The following is an 11,711-nucleotide window of genomic DNA, read 5'->3' as shown; positions in this document are numbered from 1 at the left end:
ATGATACAGAGCCAACCAGTGATTTTTAAAATTAAACACTTGGCTTCTCCAGGACAAAGAATTGAACTTAAAAGTAGAATTCTTTCTATTCCTTTTTTTTTCTTTTTACTTCAACACTGTGCATGCCAAGTGCTATAAATCTAGAGGAAGAAAATCCAAAGTTTGACATCTGATCTTCAGATTCCATTGATATGTTTGGGCAAACTGAGACATGGATTGTCACTTATGAAGCTGGGAAAGACTTATAGAGATCATCTAACCCAGGGTGTCTTAAATTAGGGTCTAATGCACAGACTTCAGGGGGTCCATAAGTTCCCTAAAATTGCATGCAAAGTTTTATTTGTGTGTGCGTTTTTCTGCAGAGGGGCTCCATCAGATTTTCACTGGGGTCTAAACCCCCCCAAAATTAAAACTATTATATCTAATAATCTATCAACTTTAAGAGGCTTAAGCAGATGATATATTCTATTTTAAAGCCAATGGAAGACATCATTCCTCCACTTCCAGTGGTTGGTTATCTGTTGCAATTTTTAAAATAGTATCCATTGATGATGAATTTTTTATTCCAAGTCTTACAGATCTCTTCCATTACAGTTGAAGCTCATTTTCTTCTTTCTCATCCTTACTAGAAGAACAGCTGGTTTCTGCTGTGTATTGACTAATCCTACCTATTCTTTAAGACCATCGCCATGGAAACTTAACTCCAATTTTACAAGTCCTGCCACTTAGCAACAGCTATCAAATCATTTGCTTATCTTTAGAGAATTAAATCTGAATGCCTGTAAGTTAGCCATTGTTTCCCATCAAAGCGTTTTCTTTCCCAAAAAGTAGGAGATGGAAGAAAGACAACCTACTAATGTATTTGGAGTCATTCCATTCATAACACGTGACTGGGTTCAGATTTCAAGGTGCCACACCAATTATTTCCTTTTGGAACCACAGTTCCTTCCCATTTTAGAAAAACTGAAAGATTGTGGAGTATGCATATGTGCACGCGCGCACACTGGGACATAGACGACCAAATAATGGAAAACATATGTATTAGAGACATGTAATACACATTACTAATTTTTACTGCTTTCCTGGATTAACTTGGAATCCAGATGACAGTTTAAGATCAAGACTAGCTTTTCTTACATAGCCCAAACCACCTGCAGAAGTCATTAGAGTCCATGTGCCTGCTATGGGTCAAGCTGATAGCTGGAGTTCCTTAATACCTTAAATATCAAGAAGAGATGAAAAACCTGGGGACATAAGCTTAGATGCTTTGAGGGAAAATTAAAGCTGAGACCTGATTCCAAAACCAGGGAGTCCCCAGCCGTGGCTGAAACGACATTGTTATCTTAAGCCCAACCAGAATGAGACTCAGGTCAGGCACAGTCTACATGCCTTTAAAATGGGTTCTCTCCTTCTCTCCTTTCTGAAGGTAACAATTTCTGGGCCAAGGAAATTATCAGCATTACTAGAGGAAGACTCTGCCAGATAGGATGTGAAAGCCTTCAACTGAATTCAGGAAGCCCCCTCTGAAGGACAAGCTGGATACTTCAGGATTTGAAGTGACATGCCAGTAGGGGTCCCAAGTTACCCGACACCTCTAAAAAACAATTAAAGCGGCTACAGCAATATTCTTTAGTCTGCTCTGTGGGATCTTATAGAGGAGTTCTCTGGGTGTTTCAGTACTAACTCCCTTGGACAGTTAGTGAGGTAGTCGCAGCAGTACTGATGAGGTTCTGTGTGTTTCATTTAAAGGACAGACTGGGAAACAGCTGAGGATAACTCGTGATCTCTACTGGGCTGTCGCGCATCTGTTCACACAGAATGCTTCCAGGAGCAGCATAGAGGCTCCGGACTCCTCTCGACTGGCAAAGGAAGCTCCTATTATCCTTTACTTTAAGGCTTTGAGCACGGTTAATCGGGCTGCACTCCTGATTTCTATTTACTCCTCAATTAGGTCTGCGCTGCTCCTTCACTGAAGCCAATTAATATTAATTTCATTATAAAGTCCATCTCCTATGTGCAGTATCGTGTGTTCGAATGGAAAGGACAACACTTTGAATTGTTGCCTATAATGTGTACCTCAGTGTGAATAAAAAATACCAGAGAGCAGGTTCTAACTGGAGAGATGAGAACCTGAAGACTCTGGTTGCTCAGGGAGGACAAGAGGAAGGGCCCCTGAAGGAAAGCACAGGCAGGATGTGAGAGGCTGAGGACAGACTGCACACTTTCAGGAAGGGCCAGGTCTGTGTGGTTAACATACGCGCTCTAGGAAAAAGAGAAAACATTACAGCTCACGGGTTTTCTGACAAGAGGAACATGGTGAACATCGGATTAGGGAGGTGTGAGAGCCCAGTTATGTGAAAAGACTGCTAAACTATTTTTGTGAACTTAATGAAAAAAGACCGTGACTATTTCGGAGAACTAGAACCAAAAGGAATAGTATGGAGAGAAAACGTTAAAGGCTCACTCTCCCTCTTTTATCAGCAAACATTTGGGTGTCGCACGAGTGATATAAATACTCTTATGTTCTGGGCCTTCTGAAGTAAACAGAATGAGAGGAAACACTGATCTGAGTTGGGAAAAAGGTATAAAATACCAATACTTCAAATTCAAAATTAATCAGGCAAATAAAAAGAAAAAGAGATGAGAGGTTTCAAACACAAGCACTAAAATGGGATTCTGAATGCTTAGGAGGGCTGAGGAAGCAAGAAAAAGTGCCTGGACACTGGAGGCGGAAAAACTCTAGGCAATGTGGAATTCTGACCATCCCGTAAACACACAATAACTGAATTAAGAACGGCCTGCCAAGAGGCTGTTAGCTAGGAGACAACTAACACACACACCAGAACCTTGACCGTATCAGAATGAAATATCCAAAAATGTTTCAAAAGTCACAAGTTTAATTTTAAAAAGTGACAACACTTCACTAGTACTTTGCAAAGAAGTATATACAATAAAACAGACTTCTATTCAGAATCAGACGCTAATCCTAACAAGAGATAGTTTGCTCTGTGTAAGCTAGGCGATAGGTGGTGACAGGCTGTCAGTATCTGTGCCTGAATCCAGTGGGATGTGGGGGGTGTGTGGGGGAGGCATGGAAGGTCGATAAAAATCCGCCCATTCATGGATCACAAGGGATACCTTCAACCAAAACAAACAAATGGAAAAATAAGGAAAGAAACCAAAAAGGGTAAGAAAGGGAAGACAAAGTTGTAGAAGGGAAAGTAAGGTGGAAATACAATGAACAATGAAGTGGTAAAATGTCACCTTGGGACACTGCCTTTCAAGAACTTCTATACAACCTGACTCCACTATGCCTAGTCAATCTTCTCTCCAATTTTCAACCTGAGTCCTGGTTTGACCATCCCAACACAGCATGCATTGTATCTCTGCTGGCATATTTTCCTCGCTTAGAAAAAAAGCCCTTTCTGCTCTTCTCTACCTAGTCAAATTCTCTGTCCAGTCAAATTCTATTAATCTTTTAAGGCCCATTTCAAGTCTCACTTTAAGAAACCTCCCGTGGGAAGTCAAATATTCATCTTTTTCTTTAGAATCAATATATAAATGTTCCATTTTATTGAATAATGTTAAAACACTTAAAGAAAAGAGGTTCGGCTCCTTTGAGAAACGCCTGGCGTTTCTGAAGGGGGGCGGGGGGGTACACAGGGCGGTGGAGAGAACTAGAACCTCTCCCTCATCAGCTGGGAAGAACACTGGGTGAATAAGTGACAGTCACACTGCAGATGGAAACACAGTACATGCCTCCAACTTGAAGAATCTCTCCAGAGACATAAGGGAGAACATGTGCAAGAGCAAAGGGCTCCTAGCAACCACCAGGTCTGTCTGCCCTTTGCCAGAAGAAATCAAAACAGAGTTTCTCTGATGGGAGAGATTTTGGGATGGGAGTGTCCCAAGCCAGGGAGGGACATCCTATGTTTAACTGTAAGATAAACCAGAATTTGTTAAATGTTATGGACACTGAGCAATGGGGAGTTAGACAAAAAAGAGCTTATCTGGAAGATCCATAATAATTTCACAAAAAAAAGTGTGTGGGCCTAGAAGGATGTATATAAAAATCACAGACCCTTAAGGGGCACTTGTAGTGGTCAGGATGATTAAGGAAACTTCTAGAATTTAGTGAGCGGGGGCCAGGATGCTGGACATTCTGTATGCACAGGGCCAGCCCCATGCAACAACTGTCCCATATCTCATATGATATTCCTGCAGGTAAAAAACCCCTGATTAATACCAGATTAGTCTAGATATAACCTCTGTTTTACATTTAAATATAAAGTACTTTTTTTTTTTTTTTAAAGATTTTATTTTTTTCCTTTTTCTCCCCAAAGCCCTCCGGTACATAGTTGTATATTCTTCGTTGTGGGTCCTTCTAGTTGTGGCATGTGGGACGCTGCCTCAGCGTGGTTTGATGAGCAGTGCCATGTCCGCGCCCAGGATTCGAACCAACGAAACACTGGGCCGCCTGCAGCGGAGTGCGCGAACTTAACCACTCGGCCACGGGGCCAGCCCCAAATATAAAGTACTTTTACATGAGGTTTAATATATATACTAAATTTCCAGGAATAAAACTACAGAATAATTTATTTTATTTATTTAATAAACACATAGAGCTTCTGTATGCTAGACATTGTTCATCTGATTCTCATAACAACCTAAGTAGGGTATTACCCCTCATTTTACAGATGAGAGAACTGGAGTGTAGAGGCATCATGAGACTAGCCACTCATCTGGCAAATGGCAGAGCAGGAAGTTCAAACCTAGGCAGTCTGGCTTCAGAATACATTCTTATAACCACTCCCCTACGCTGGGAATGTTTTTTTCTGAATTCAACCAAGAATTGTTCATCATTTCAAAAAATCACATCACCTATGGCTAAGACACTCTTGGTACTTGAGTCACCATCAGAACCCTCTAGTATCAATTTGCATTTGTGGCTGGTGCACTCACAGTAATAGTATGTATCAGTGCAAGCACCTGATGTGTTCCTTCTATCTTCTAATGCAATAGAAACATTGTAATATATAATGCCTGACTATTAAATACACTCACTCATTCAACAAACATTTATTGAATTCCTACCACGTGCCAGGCACTGAAGATACAGCAGTAAACAAAACAGAAAAAAAATCCCTGTTCTCATAGAGCTTAATTCTTATAAAAGGAGACAGTGAGAGAATGCAGACAGAAAATAAATAGGTAAAATAGATAGAATGTTAAATAAGTGCTCTGGAGAAAAATAACACACAGAAGGTGGTTAGGGAGTAAGTGTGGGTGGGGTGGGGAGGCGCCTGCAGTTTTAGATGCCGTGCCCAGGGGAGGCCTCTCCAGGAAGGTGACCTCTGAGTAAAGACTTCAGGAGGCGAGGGGGAAGCCATGCAGCTGGCGAGGGGAGAGCTGAGCGCACAGATATCATAGATTCCAGGAGGACATTTTAGTGGAGAGGATTGGCAAGCGGCAGGAAGTAGGGGTGAGGACCGACTGGCAGGAGAAAACAGGCTAAACTGTAACATGGGAGTTATCTGCAGACAAGAGACAGATGGAGCCCTGGATCAAACGGTATCACTCTTGGGGAAGAACGATGGGAACGTGCGTGTTAAGAGGGATGGGTGTGAAGGAAAAGGGAAGGTCTGTGGCTTCATGAGATCACTGAGAGTACTTTCAACTGAGAAACCAAACTCTGCTTGTAACATTCAGTCATTCATTCAATGGTTACCTGAGCACTGATTACATGCCAGGCACTGTTAAGACTCTCCTAAGCATTTAGATCCAATTTCCTGTAACCAAATTAGACAGAGAGAGAGTTTTCCAAAGGAAAATGGAGACCATATGACGAGTCAGAAAACTGTCAGTCAACATTTACTGAGTACCTTAAACTGTGAGGAGTTACAGAAGGAAATGAAGTTCCTTCCCTTACTCACCTTACTGGAGTGTTCCAAAAGCAGCAGAATTACATTTAAAATATTGGTAGAACATCCAACAAGTACATTTCCTCAGAAAGGCCCTTTCTTACTACTTCTTAATACCAAATTCAAGTGGCATCCCCAAATCACGTCAGTTCTTTTCCTTCATAACACTTGTTACAATGTGTAATTAAACACTGGCTTATTCCACTTGTTTAATGATACGTCTCCCCCACTAGACCGGCGACTCCATAAAGTCAAGCAGTGTGTCTGTCTCACTCATCACCACATACTCAGAGTAGCACAGTCCCTGACACCCGGCAGACAATGAAAAACAGAGAACACGACCTCAGTGTTCTCTGAGGCTAGTCATGTCATCAGGTAATTCTTTGCTTTCTAAAATTTCCACCATTTTTGGCCCTAACTTGAGAACAAGTGCCATCCCGGAATAGCTCTAGAAATGGTAGTAGCAGCAAAGGATTTCTAAAACATCCTCAAATACAAAAATACCCTGTTAAGACTCTGTCTCTGAAACATAGCCCAAGTCACTTCTCTTCAACCTCGAGTTTATATTTTGAATTCATAACCATCAACAACGACTCTTTTAAAGGTGACTAGATAAAATGTATCCCCCAGGGAAATTTAGGGGCCTATGCTACAGAGGTCTAAGCTATATGGTCAACTTCCTGCTTTTTCTCAAGTTCAGCTCCTCTAGGGCTTTTGACAGTCTCCGAGGATGATTTCAGAAAATCTGGATAGTTTCATAGTTGTTCAAACACTAACAGTATCAGATTTGCTTTTCTCTGGACCTGCCTACTCTTTCCCTTAGAATACCGCCCACAGATGTGGGTGGTTCTTTTCATTAGATCATAGAAAAGAGTTACATTTTGTTGATCTCAAACAGCTCCTGAAAGATCATTAAAAAGGATATGACTAACAAAATTTTTACTCATTTCTTCAAATTGAGTTTCTAGACCACCAAACTGACATCTGGTTATATAATTTAAATTAGTGCTCAAAAACTGAAAACAAGTGAACTTCAGGTATGCATAGCAACAAAGGGATTCATGAGAAGGCTGGGTTTGGGTTAAAATTCATTCTGAAAACTGAGTGAACTAGACCTTGGACCTGGTTTGCTGCCCTAAGACACAGTTTGGAGTTTTAGCCTGGGGTCTGGGGTCCAACTCTAGGAATGGCCAATAACTCTCTTGCTTCTAATAATTAAATCACTGGCACCAAGCACTAGAAAACTGTTTTACAGTGTCACAATCTGAAATTGGAGACCCATGAAAATTGAACCAATGTTCAGAAGCATGTCCCTATAAAATCCAGAACCCATGGAATAACTACCCTACAGGCAGATTAAGGCCCAAGCCTCTGCAATTACTACTATTATGTCAAAGAGCACTCTCTCCTCTGAAACACTGTGGCTCTTTAATTGTATTTAAAATCAATGTATGGGAATTATACATTCTTCTCAAGGCATCAAAATGGCCTTCTCTGCAATATTTCTGCCCATTGTGTTGGGGAGGCTGAGCTTCTAAAAGGAAACACTGAATCATAATTTCAGAGCATGAAGGAACCTTAAAAAGACAAGGCCTGATATCACCCAAGTACACTCAGCCTATTGAAAAGCCTAGCATAACTTTTGTTCATAAAATGGAATCTTAAAATATTTTGGGGATGGTAGTCACACAATACCAGGTGTATTCAGAAAAACTAATTCAAATGCTGGAAACAACTGCCAACAGGTTAAAATGAATGAGATTTAACATGATACTGCAATTTTAGACTAAAAACCAATAAATTGAGTTTTCTTATATCCACAGAAAGTGATTTGTATAACACTAAAGGCTACTGTTCCACACATTTTTTTTAGTAGGAAGTGTCTCTCCTCTCCCACATCTGCTCAGGCATAAAGCCTGCTGCAGGCAGAGGAACACGTTAGGGGCTCTGCAAAGTTGTGAGGCTGCTCAGACACATCTGTCTGCTCCTGAAGCTCAATTCGACTCAGACAAACTCCCCGGAAGATGCCCACTAGAATGTCAGCTCCCTGAGGGCAGGCATTTTTATCTGTTTGTTCACTGCTGAATCCTCAGTATTTGGCACACAGATGCACTCAATAAACATTTTTTGAATAAATGAATGTATGAGGCCTTGGTTGTGTAGAAATGGCCCCACTGGATGCTGACTTGAGGAAGGTTGGAAGTATTCTTCTCCACTATACTCAGGGAACTGAGCTAAGCAAGAATTAGAGTAAGGCAGCTGCCACAGGAGAGACAGGTTGTCCTAGTGACTAAGTTTTTAACTAGAGGATTCCTTCCCCCTCAAAGAAGGGGCAGAAGCGGAGGTAGGAGGCGGATGGAGACTAGGCTCACAGGTCAATGTCCAGAACATTATTTGCCATTCTGGATCTCACTTTCTCTACTGAAATGTCAGCACTTCTCAGTCTGCATTAAACTTGGCTGCTTTTCAATCACATAACGTCCACAAAAGCCAAGACATTTGAGACTATCCATGTGTTTACTTCCCTCAGTTACTTACAGTTGATAGCTCTGTAGGCTTACGTAAGTGAAAGCAAGGAAACAGGTCTTCATAAAGGTGTCTGGATTTATAAATAGTTTTACTGCTCTCTTTAAGCTTTGCAACATGCAGCCCTGCTTGCAAGTTTCATTAACAATAGGTAAACCCAAAATATACGTTGAGAATCTGAGATTGCTAATTCAACCTCATCCTTAGCTAATCATGGAATCATGGAAAACAACCATGGAAAAGACATAACTGATCTTTGCCTTATTTAGACATTCCTATAAATGACTGAAGTTCACTTTGGTATTTTCAATGTTCACTTCACTCTTGCAGATGAAGTAATCAGAAAACATTTATTCTGGAAAAGATGGAAGGAAGGATTTTCCCATTTGCCACTACTAGAAATCAATCTAGAAAAGTTGTCTAACAAAGAACTAAGGAAGGATCCCTATATCATTTAGAGAAGTAGTACTGGAGAATACACGATTCAATAGCTAGAGAGGTTGCTACCAAGTACAATGAAGGCACTGCTCTGCTGTGAACTGATATCTCAAACCAAAAAAAAATTAGGAACATACTGGCTACTACCCTTCTCTCAGATTCTCCAAAAAAAAGACTTACTCACTGTGGAATATTTATGAATTCCATAACAGAAAATAATTTAGAATATATTACTCTACACATTTTGTAATTTTTCCATTCTGTGAATTCTGATACACTACCACATAAGTCTACAAATAGCACTGTGTATAAATCTTACAACAAATGCTTTTCCCAAGAATTTGTCATGACTTTTGAATTATTCTAAAGTGGGATACAGAGAAGTCATTTCTTGCTATGGTTATACTATTATTCTCTGAGCCATAAAAAGTCATTTCTCTTTTTAGCAGGGAAGCCATTTTTCTCTCAGTCCTATTTCAGTTTCTTCCAGAAAGAGGAAGTGGTCATAGCTACAAAGCTACTGAGTAGATCCTGGTACTACAGCTCTGTAGGCAAGAAGTCAAATGGTATTTTGGAAAATTTTAAAGTGAATTAAAAAAAAAAAAGCTCTGATCAATAAATGTCATGTGAGAACAGCAAGTGAAGGATAAAACCCAGGGATGAAGTCCAGGGGAGAGAAGTCTCTCGCTCGCATCTGTTTTACCAACTAAACTCACAAAAGCGAAGAGGTTGTTTGTTTGTTTTTAAGATAAGACCTGCCACATTGAAAACGATAAATACTGAAAGAAAAATGGGCATAACTGAGCAAATGTCACATTCCAGCGTTCCATTCAGCTGTGAAGATGACAAACACTGCTGAAAACCAAAAACTAAGCCCACGCCATCCCCCAGGCCCCTGTGGAATGCATGCGACACATGCTCTGAGAATAGCTTCAAGACCCAATTCCCAGAGAGTCCTGGTTTCAACTATGATACTGAAACCATAAAGAGATTTTTTATCAAGGATGTCATTTTGATTTTGTGAACTCCAGAGAATTTCTCATGCTCTCTCACGGAACAATTCCTAATAGGTGTCACTGACACAGCAAAAACAATCTTTTCAGAAGATCCATAGTTGTCTCACAGGAGTGTCACCACCAGGGATAAAATGAAGGAGGTTCTTCCCAACATTCTCTCCTGTTTGTTAAAGACTCTGCAGGTTTGAAGTCAGGCACCCTGCAGCATCACAGGAAATGTGCTCATAGAGGCAAGAGGCTGCGAGCTCGGTGGACCCAGGGTGGTATTAAGGCAGGGACTGCTTTCAGCCGAGATGTCTAAGCAAATTCCCAATTCGCTCTGATCAGTCACAGAACTAGCATGTATTCTTCTCTGAATGATTACATAACACCATTTCTATCTTTAAGTAGTTTACAATCAAGTTGGCAGACAAAATAGACAGGGAAGGAAAACACTGACAACACTTCAGAGGAGGGGATATGAAAAACTACAGGAAAATGTAATAGTATGTCTATATGCAAGAGAAATTAACAAACTATAAACTCATTATTAGGATCCCATTTGTAGTTCTGTTTGAAGGATAATTATAATTTCTCTCAGTGAAAAGTCATTCAAGAAGAGATACAGTAGAGATGGAGTGGTGTTTCGGAAATTAAAAGACTTATTTGTGAAATCCAAAGACTAGCTGGTACAGCAACAGGATTCATAGCTACGATAAATTAAGACAACTTCAGTTCAAGCAAAGAAATTAATAGAGCTGCCTTTAACCAAGTGCAGATACAGAAGTGCTCAGGGATAAGCAGAAAGAAGAGATTAATTCCTTCTGAAGCAAATGGAAACCGAGGAAGAGAAAGGCGACTAAGAATGCTGCCATTTTGTTTTATTTTGTTTTCAAATAAAAGTTTTGGTTCAACTACCAATCCCAAATCCTGTAATTAACTTGCCATTCTTACTTTCTCAAACTTGTTCTATTTCGCCCTGGTTTGCAGGTTCACTTTGTCATAAACCATTGTGCAGTGGTATAATAGGAGTGGGAATCACAAACCTCACTCAAGTTGTGCATTTAATAACTAATATTTGTGAAGGAGCTTGGAAAGCTGCCTCCTGCTCACAAGGATATGTACACCACCTCCAAATAAATGTATTTTACTCTCTACAGAAGGAATTTTTACCAAAGAAATCGGCTAAGACAGAATGCAAAACATTGCATTTAACCTTCTTTGCCAAGACTGCTGGGGAGTTGGACAGCCAGCAGCCTGACTTACCGGTGCACTTCTTTTTAGGCCTGACAACCCATGTGCACGTCCTTAATTCAGAATAGCAACGAGTGCGGGGCCATGTTGCAGACATAATTCCTCTCCTGACCCATGTGTCACTGTACTGTTCCTGATTTAGTTCCCTGGCCTTAAGTGGCCTTGCCTTCTGGTTTGTTTGTCCCTTGGATAACTGCGGAAGCAGCGGTTAGTCTTTGTGCAGCAGAGGCTGCACAAGAGGATCGCCTTGCCTGCTGATCCTGCAATGTAACACTGAGATGAAAAGCCGACATTTTGCATAAACGCAGAGGAAAGAATCAACATGTGTGCAGAGGTAATCAGTGATAAAAGGGGAGTTGCAGGAATATGCATGCGTAGCTCATCTCCAGAACAAACTCTGCACACCGTGTATGCACAGAATTGAGCAAACTAAAAAGAAAACTGGGCATTTCACCTATTTTTGTGATAGAGTCAAGGTAAGTCAGAGCTGTGTGGGGCTTTGAAATGACGTAACCCCTCATTTCAGAAGTTCAGAATCAGAGGCCCAGAAACACCTAGGTTTATGTGTTCTCTAACC

At 40.7% G+C, this 11,711-nt stretch overlaps 1 protein-coding gene across 10 annotated transcripts in view; it reads right to left on the bottom strand.

Moving 5' to 3' along the window:
- The window catches only part of ATF6 (activating transcription factor 6), a 212,333-nt gene that overhangs the window by 3,961 nt on the left and 196,661 nt on the right, over nucleotides 1–11,711 (bottom strand). The gene's annotated exons all lie outside the window — the stretch shown is intronic.

This window comes from Equus asinus, chromosome 25 (assembly GCF_041296235.1).
Source record: "Equus asinus isolate D_3611 breed Donkey chromosome 25, EquAss-T2T_v2, whole genome shotgun sequence".
NCBI lineage: Eukaryota > Metazoa > Chordata > Mammalia > Perissodactyla > Equidae > Equus > Equus asinus.
This window is presented reverse-complemented; position numbering and strand designations above follow the sequence as displayed.